Here is a 10597-nt window from a genome sequence, read left to right as displayed (position 1 = left end):
AAACAGGAAATCCAGAGTGGAGCCTTTTAGATTTATGGGATTTTAAAACGGATTATAATAAATGTATTTATTGAAAACATTTGCATTTGTTGCTATGAAATTAGTTTAAAACAAAACTAAAATAAACTTAACTAAAACAAAATAAATTCTACAGGTTTCTAACCGCAGAACTTAAGTGTCAGTGTGAATCCTTTCAGAAACCAAAGCTCATGAAAGCAGAAAAGACGTGGAGCTGCAGTTTCTTCTGGGCGGTGGCAGTGGCAGGGCGGTCGACCCCTGATTAAAACATTGCAGGTTTGATTCCCGCCTTGTCTGCTCATTTGTTGAAAGGTTCAGAGGCTGAAGCCTTTCCTCTGAGGGAAGGTTGGCGCCATCTTCGGCAGTGGAGCCTCAATCAGTGTGTGAATGGGACTGTAAAGATTTGGACCTACATAAGTAAACACCATTTCTCATTCTGAGATACTTTGAAATGTTGGTCTGCAGCTCCCCCTGGTGGTCACATGTGGGAAGTGCAGCAGACATCAGTCTGAAAGCTCCTGCAGGTTCTCCTGTCTCAATTCATGAAGACTAAGGTTTTCTATACAGAACCTCAGAGTGGACAAACACAACCTCAGTGTGGACAAACACAACCTCAGTGTGGACGAACACAACCACAGTGTGGACAAACAGTGTGGACAAACACAACCTCAGTGTGGACAAACACAACCTCAGAGTGGACAAACACAACCTCAGTGTGGACAAACACAACCACAGTGTGGACAAACACAACCACAGTGTGGACAAACACAACCTCAGTGTGGACGAACACAACCACAGTGTGGACAAACAGTGTGGACAAACACAACCTCAGTGTGGACAAACACAACCTCAGAGTGGACAAACACAACCTCAGTGTGGACAAACACAACCACAGTGTGGACAAACACAACCACAGTGTGGACAAACACAACCTCAGTGTGGACAAACACAACCTCAGAGTGGACAAACACAACCTCAGAGTGGAGAAACACAACCACAGTGTGGACAAACACAACCTCAGTGTGGACGAACACAACCACAGTGTGGACAAACAGTGTGGACAAACACAACCTCAGTGTGGACAAACACAACCACAGTGTGGACAAACACAACCTCAGAGTGGACAAACACAACCTCAGTGTGGACAAACACAACCACAGTGTGGACAAACACAACCACAGTGTGGACAAACACAACCTCAGTGTGGACAAACACAACCACAGTGTGGACAAACACAACCTCAGTGTGGACAAACGCAACCACAGTGTGGACAAACAGTGTGGACAAACACAACCTCAGTGTGGACAAACACAACCACAGTGTGGACAAACACAACCTCGGTGTGGACAAACACAACCATAGTGTGGACAAACAGTGTGGACAAACACAACCACAGTGTGGACAAACACAACTTCAGTGTGGACAAACACAACCTCAGTGTGGACAAACACAACCATAGTGTGGACAAACACAACCATAGTGTGGACAAACACAACCACAGTGTGGACAAACACAACCTCAGTGTGGACAAACACAACCACAGTGTGGACAAACACAACCTCAGTGTGGACAAACACAACCACAGTGTGGACAAACAGTGTGGACAAACACAACCTCAGTGTGGACAAACACAACCACAGTGTGGACAAACACAACCTCAGTGTGGACAAACACAACCACAGTGTGGACAAACAGTGTGGACAAACACAACCTCAGTGTGGACAAACACAACCACAGTGTGGACAAACACAACCTCAGTGTGGACAAACACAACCACAGTGTGGACAAACACAACCTCAGTGTGGACAAACACAACCACAATGTGGACAAACACAACCATAGTGTGGACAAACACAACCATAGTGTGGACAAACAGTGTGGACAAACACAACCACAGTGTGGACAAACACAACCTCAGTGTGGACAAACACAACCACAGTGTGGACAAACACAACCACAGTGTGGACAAACACAACCTCAGAGTGGACAAACACAACCACAGTGTGGACAAACACAACCACAGTGTGGACAAACACAACCACAGTGTGGACAAACACAACCTCAGTGTGGACAAACACAACCACAGTGTGGACAAACAGTGTGGACAAACACAACCACAGTGTGGACAAACACAACCTCAGTGTGGACAAACACAACCACAGTGTGGACAAACACAACCTCAGTGTGGACAAACACAACCACAGTGTGGACAAACAGTGTGGACAAACACAACCACAGTGTGGACAAACACAACCTCAGTGTGGACAAACACAACCACAGTGTGGACAAACACAACCTCAGAGTGGACAAACACAACCTCAGTGTGGACAAACACAACCACAGTGTGGACAAACACAACCTCAGTGTGGACAAACACAACCACAGTGTGGACAAACACAACCATAGTGTGGACAAACAGTGTGGACAAACACAACCACAGTGTGGACAAACACAACCATAGTGTGGACAAACACAACCATAGTGTGGACAAACAGTGTGGACAAACACAACCACAGTGTGGACAAACACAACCTCAGAGTGGACAAACACAACCTCAGAGTGGACAAACACAACCTCAGTGTGGACAAACACAACCACAGTGTGGACAAACACAACCTCAGTGTGGACAAACACAACCTCAGTGTGGACAAACACAACCACAGTGTGGACAAACACAACCTCAGTGTGGACAAACACAACCACAGTGTGGACAAACACAACCATAGTATGGACAAACAGTGTGGACAAACACAACCACAGTGTGGACAAACACAACTTCAGTGTGGACAAACACAACCTCAGTGTGGACAAACACAACCATAGTGTGGACAAACACAACCATAGTGTGGACAAACACAACCACAGTGTGGACAAACACAACCTCAGTGTGGACAAACACAACCACAGTGTGGACAAACACAACCTCAGTGTGGACAAACACAACCACAGTGTGGACAAACAGTGTGGACAAACACAACCTCAGTGTGGACAAACACAACCACAGTGTGGACAAACACAACCTCAGTGTGGACAAACACAACCACAGTGTGGACAAACAGTGTGGACAAACACAACCTCAGTGTGGACAAACACAACCACAGTGTGGACAAACACAACCTCAGTGTGGACAAACACAACCTCAGTGTGGACAAACACAACCACAATGTGGACAAACACAACCATAGTGTGGACAAACACAACCTCAGAGTGGACAAACACAACCTCAGTGTGGACAAACAAAACCACAGTGTGGACAAACACAACCTCAGTGTGGACAAACACAACCACAATGTGGACAAACACAACCATAGTGTGGACAAACACAACCATAGTGTGGACAAACAGTGTGGACAAACACAACCACAGTGTGGACAAACACAACCTCAGTGTGGACAAACACAACCACAGTGTGGACAAACACAACCACAGTGTGGACAAACACAACCTCAGAGTGGACAAACACAACCACAGTGTGGACAAACACAACCACAGTGTGGACAAACACAACCACAGTGTGGACAAACACAACCTCAGTGTGGACAAACACAACCACAGTGTGGACAAACAGTGTGGACAAACACAACCACAGTGTGGACAAACACAACCTCAGTGTGGACAAACACAACCACAGTGTGGACAAACACAACCTCAGTGTGGACAAACACAACCACAGTGTGGACAAACAGTGTGGACAAACACAACCACAGTGTGGACAAACACAACCTCAGTGTGGACAAACACAACCACAGTGTGGACAAACACAACCTCAGAGTGGACAAACACAACCTCAGTGTGGACAAACACAACCACAGTGTGGACAAACACAACCTCAGTGTGGACAAACACAACCACAGTGTGGACAAACACAACCATAGTGTGGACAAACAGTGTGGACAAACACAACCACAGTGTGGACAAACACAACCATAGTGTGGACAAACACAACCATAGTGTGGACAAACAGTGTGGACAAACACAACCACAGTGTGGACAAACACAACCTCAGAGTGGACAAACACAACCTCAGTGTGGACAAACACAACCACAGTGTGGACAAACACAACCTCAGTGTGGACAAACACAACCTCAGTGTGGACAAACACAACCACAGTGTGGACAAACACAACCTCAGTGTGGACAAACACAACCACAGTGTGGACAAACACAACCATAGTATGGACAAACAGTGTGGACAAACACAACCACAGTGTGGACAAACACAACCATAGTGTGGACAAACACAACCATAGTGTGGACAAACAGTGTGGACAAACAGAACCACAGTGGACAAACACAACCTCAGTGTGGACAAACACAACCACAGTGTGGACAAACACAACCACAGTGTGGACAAACACAACCACAGTGTGGACAAACACAACCTCAGTGTGGACAAACACAACCACAGTGTGGACAAACACAACCATAGTGTGGACAAACAGTGTGGACAAACACAACCACAGTGTGGACAAACACAACCATAGTGTGGACAAACACAACCATAGTGTGGACAAACAGTGTGGACAAACACAACCACAGTGTGGACAAACACAACCTCAGTGTGGACAAACACAACCACAGTGTGGACAAACACAACCTCAGAGTGGACAAACACAACCACAGTGTGGACAAACACAACCACAGTGTGGACAAACACAACCACAGTGTGGACAAACACAACCTCAGTGTGGACAAACACAACCTCAGTGTGGACAAACACAACCTCAGAGTGGACAAACACAACCACAGTGTGGACAAACACAACCTCAGTGTGGACAAACACAACCACAGTGTGGACAAACACAACCTCAGTGTGGACAAACACAACCACAGTGTGGACAAACAGTGTGGACAAACACAACCACAGTGTGGACAAACACAACCTCAGTGTGGACAAACACAACCACAGTGTGGACAAACAGTGTGGACAAACACAACCACAGTGTGGACAAACACAACCTCAGTGTGGACAAACACAACCACAGTGTGGACAAACACAACCTCAGTGTGGACAAACACAACCACAGTGTGGACAAACACAACCATAGTGTGGACAAACAGTGTGGACAAACACAACCACAGTGTGGACAAACACAACCATAGTGTGGACAAACAAAACCATAGTGTGGACAAACAGTGTGGACAAACACAACCACAGTGTGGACAAACACAACCTCAGTGTGGACAAACACAACCTCAGTGTGGACAAACACAACCATAGTGTGGACAAACAGTGTGGACAAACACAACCTCAGAGTGGACAAACACAACCATAGTGTGGACAAACAGTGTGGACAAACACAACCTCAGTGTGGACAAACACAACCATAGTGTGGACAAACAGTGTGGACAAACACAACCTCAGTGTGGACAAACACAACCATAGTGTGGACAAACACAACCATAGTGTGGACAAACAGTGTGGACAAACAGAACCACAGTGTGGACAAACACAACCTCAGTGTGGACAAACACAACCTCAGTGTGGACAAACACAACCTCAGTGTGGACAAACACAACCATAGTGTGGACAAACAGTGTGGACAAACACAACCACAGTGTGGACAAACACAACCTCAGTGTGGACAAACACAACCTCAGAGTGGACAAACACAACCACAGTGTGGACAAACACAACCTCAGTGTGGACAAACACAACCACAGTGTGGACAAACACAACCACAGTGTGGACAAACACAACCATAGTGTGGACAAACAGTGTGGACAAACACAACCACAGTGTGGACAAACACAACCATAGTGTGGACAAACAAAACCATAGTGTGGACAAACAGTGTGGACAAACACAACCACAGTGTGGACAAACACAACCTCAGTGTGGACAAACACAACCTCAGTGTGGACAAACACAACCATAGTGTGGACAAACAGTGTGGACAAACACAACCTCAGAGTGGACAAACACAACCATAGTGTGGACAAACAGTGTGGACAAACACAACCTCAGTGTGGACAAACACAACCATAGTGTGGACAAACAGTGTGGACAAACACAACCTCAGTGTGGACAAACACAACCATAGTGTGGACAAACACAACCATAGTGTGGACAAACAGTGTGGACAAACAGAACCACAGTGTGGACAAACACAACCACAGTGTGGACAAACAGTGTGGACAAACACAACCTCAGAGTGGACAAACACAACCTCAGTGTGGACAAACACAACCTCAGTGTGGACAAACACAACCTCAGAGTGGACAAACACAACCTCAGTGTGGACAAACACAACCTCAGTGTGGACAAACACAACCTCAGTGTGGACAAACACAACCACAGTGTGGACAAACACAACCTCAGAGTGGACAAACACAACCTCAGTGTGGACAAACACAACCACAGTGTGGACAAACACAACCACAGTGTGGACAAACACAACCTCAGAGTGGACAAACACAACCTCAGTGTGGACAAACACAACCACAGTGTGGACAAACACAACCTCAGTGTGGACAAACACAACCACAGTGTGGACAAACACAACCTCAGTGTGGACAAACACAACCACAGTGTGGACAAACAGTGTGGACAAACACAACCTCAGAGTGGACAAACACAACCTCAGTGTGGACAAACACAACCACAGTGTGGACAAACACAACCACAGTGTGGACAAACACAACCTCAGTGTGGACATACACAACCACAGTGTGGACAAACACAACCTCAGTGTGGACAAACACAACCACAGTGTGGACAAACAGTGTGGACAAACACAACCTCAGTGTGGACAAACACAACAACAGTGTGGACAAACACAACCTCAGTGTGGACAAACACAACCATAGTGTGGACAAACAGTGTGGACAAACACAACCACAGTGTGGACAAACACAACCTCAGTGTGGACAAACACAACCTCAGTGTGGCAAACACAACCATAGTGTGGACAAACACAACCATAGTGTGGACAAACACAACCACAGTGTGGACAAACACAACCTCAGTGTGGACAAACACAACCTCAGTGTGGACAAACACAACCTCAGTGTGGACAAACACAACCATAGTGTGGACAAACACAACCATAGTGTGGACAAACAGTGTGGACAAACACAACCACAGTGTGGACAAACACAACCTCAGAGTGGACAAACACAACCTCAGTGTGGACAAACACAACCACAGTGTGGACAAACACAACCTCAGTGTGGACAAACACAACCTCAGTGTGGACAAACACAACCACAGTGTGGACAAACACAACCTCAGTGTGGACAAACACAACCACAGTGTGGACAAACACAACCATAGTATGGACAAACAGTGTGGACAAACACAACCACAGTGTGGACAAACACAACCATAGTGTGGACAAACACAACCATAGTGTGGACAAACAGTGTGGACAAACAGAACCACAGTGTGGACAAACACAACCTCAGTGTGGACAAACACAACCACAGTGTGGACAAACACAACCACAGTGTGGACTAACACAACCTCAGAGTGGACAAACACAACCTCAGTGTGGACAAACACAACCTCAGAGTGGACAAACACAACCTCAGTGTGGACAAACACAACCACAGTGTGGACAAACACAACCTCAGTGTGGACAAACACAACCACAGTGTGGACAAACACAACCATAGTGTGGACAAACAGTGTGGACAAACACAACCACAGTGTGGACAAACACAACCATAGTGTGGACAAACACAACCATAGTGTGGACAAACAGTGTGGACAAACACAACCACAGTGTGGACAAACACAACCTCAGTGTGGACAAACACAACCACAGTGTGGACAAACACAACCTCAGAGTGGACAAACACAACCACAGTGTGGACAAACACAACCACAGTGTGGACAAACACAACCACAGTGTGGACAAACACAACCTCAGTGTGGACAAACACAACCTCAGTGTGGACAAACACAACCTCAGAGTGGACAAACACAACCACAGTGTGGACAAACACAACCTCAGTGTGGACAAACACAACCACAGTGTGGACAAACACAACCTCAGTGTGGACAAACACAACCACAGTGTGGACAAACAGTGTGGACAAACACAACCACAGTGTGGACAAACACAACCTCAGTGTGGACAAACACAACCACAGTGTGGACAAACACAACCTCAGTGTGGACAAACACAACCACAGTGTGGACAAACACAACCATAGTGTGGACAAACAGTGTGGACAAACACAACCACAGTGTGGACAAACACAACCATAGTGTGGACAAACAAAACCATAGTGTGGACAAACAGTGTGGACAAACACAACCACAGTGTGGACAAACACAACCTCAGTTTGGACAAACACAACCTCAGTGTGGACAAACACAACCATAGTGTGGACAAACAGTGTGGACAAACACAACCTCAGAGTGGACAAACACAACCATAGTGTGGACAAACAGTGTGGACAAACACAACCTCAGTGTGGACAAACACAACCATAGTGTGGACAAACAGTGTGGACAAACACAACCTCAGTGTGGACAAACACAACCATAGTGTGGACAAACACAACCATAGTGTGGACAAACAGTGTGGACAAACAGAACCACAGTGTGGACAAACACAACCTCAGTGTGGACAAACACAACCTCAGTGTGGACAAACACAACCTCAGTGTGGACAAACACAACCATAGTGTGGACAAACACAACCTCAGTGTGGACAAACACAACCACAGTGTGGACAAACACAACCTCAGTGTGGACAAACACAACCACAGTGTGGACAAACAGTGTGGACAAACACAACCTCAGAGTGGACAAACACAACCTCAGTGTGGACAAACACAACCACAGTGTGGACAAACACAACCACAGTGTGGACAAACACAACCTCAGTGTGGACATACACAACCACAGTGTGGACAAACACAACCACAGTGTGGACAAACACAACCTCAGTGTGGACAAACACAACCACAGTGTGGACAAACAGTGTGGACAAACACAACCACAGTGTGGACAAACACAACCTCAGTGTGGACAAACACAACCACAGTGTGGACAAACACAACCTCAGTGTGGACAAACACAACCACAGTGTGGACAAACACAACCATAGTGTGGACAAACAGTGTGGACAAACACAACCACAGTGTGGACAAACACAACCATAGTGTGGACAAACAAAACCATAGTGTGGACAAACAGTGTGGACAAACACAACCACAGTGTGGACAAACACAACCTCAGTGTGGACAAACACAACCTCAGTGTGGACAAACACAACCATAGTGTGGACAAACAGTGTGGACAAACACAACCTCAGAGTGGACAAACACAACCATAGTGTGGACAAACAGTGTGGACAAACACAACCTCAGTGTGGACAAACACAACCATAGTGTGGACAAACAGTGTGGACAAACACAACCTCAGTGTGGACAAACACAACCATAGTGTGGACAAACACAACCATAGTGTGGACAAACAGTGTGGACAAACAGAACCACAGTGTGGACAAACACAACCTCAGTGTGGACAAACACAACCTCAGTGTGGACAAACACAACCTCAGTGTGGACAAACACAACCATAGTGTGGACAAACAGTGTGGACAAACACAACCACAGTGTGGACAAACACAACCTCAGTGTGGACAAACACAACCTCAGAGTGGACAAACACAACCACAGTGTGGACAAACACAACCTCAGTGTGGACAAACACAACCACAGTGTGGACAAACAGTGTGGACAAACACAACCTCAGAGTGGACAAACACAACCTCAGTGTGGACAAACACAACCTCAGTGTGGACAAACACAACCTCAGAGTGGACAAACACAACCTCAGTGTGGACAAACACAACCTCAGTGTGGACAAACACAACCTCAGTGTGGACAAACACAACCACAGTGTGGACAAACACAACCTCAGAGTGGACAAACACAACCTCAGTGTGGACAAACACAACCACAGTGTGGACAAACACAACCACAGTGTGGACAAACACAACCTCAGAGTGGACAAACACAACCTCAGTGTGGACAAACACAACCACAGTGTGGACAAACACAACCTCAGTGTGGACAAACACAACCACAGTGTGGACAAACACAACCTCAGTGTGGACAAACACAACCACAGTGTGGACAAACAGTGTGGACAAACACAACCTCAGAGTGGACAAACACAACCTCAGTGTGGACAAACACAACCACAGTGTGGACAAACACAACCACAGTGTGGACAAACACAACCTCAGTGTGGACATACACAACCACAGTGTGGACAAACACAACCTCAGTGTGGACAAACACAACCACAGTGTGGACAAACAGTGTGGACAAACACAACCTCAGTGTGGACAAACACAACAACAGTGTGGACAAACACAACCTCAGTGTGGACAAACACAACCATAGTGTGGACAAACAGTGTGGACAAACACAACCACAGTGTGGACAAACACAACCTCAGTGTGGACAAACACAACCTCAGTGTGGCAAACACAACCATAGTGTGGACAAACACAACCATAGTGTGGACAAACACAACCACAGTGTGGACAAACACAACCTCAGTGTGGACAAACACAACCTCAGTGTGGACAAACACAACCTCAGTGTGGACAAA

The sequence above is a fragment of the Oryzias latipes genome, chromosome 13 (genome assembly GCF_053564925.1).
Source record: "Oryzias latipes strain Hd-rR chromosome 13, Olatipes_Hd-rR_3.1".
Lineage (NCBI taxonomy): Eukaryota > Metazoa > Chordata > Actinopteri > Beloniformes > Adrianichthyidae > Oryzias > Oryzias latipes.
This window is presented reverse-complemented; position numbering follows the sequence as displayed.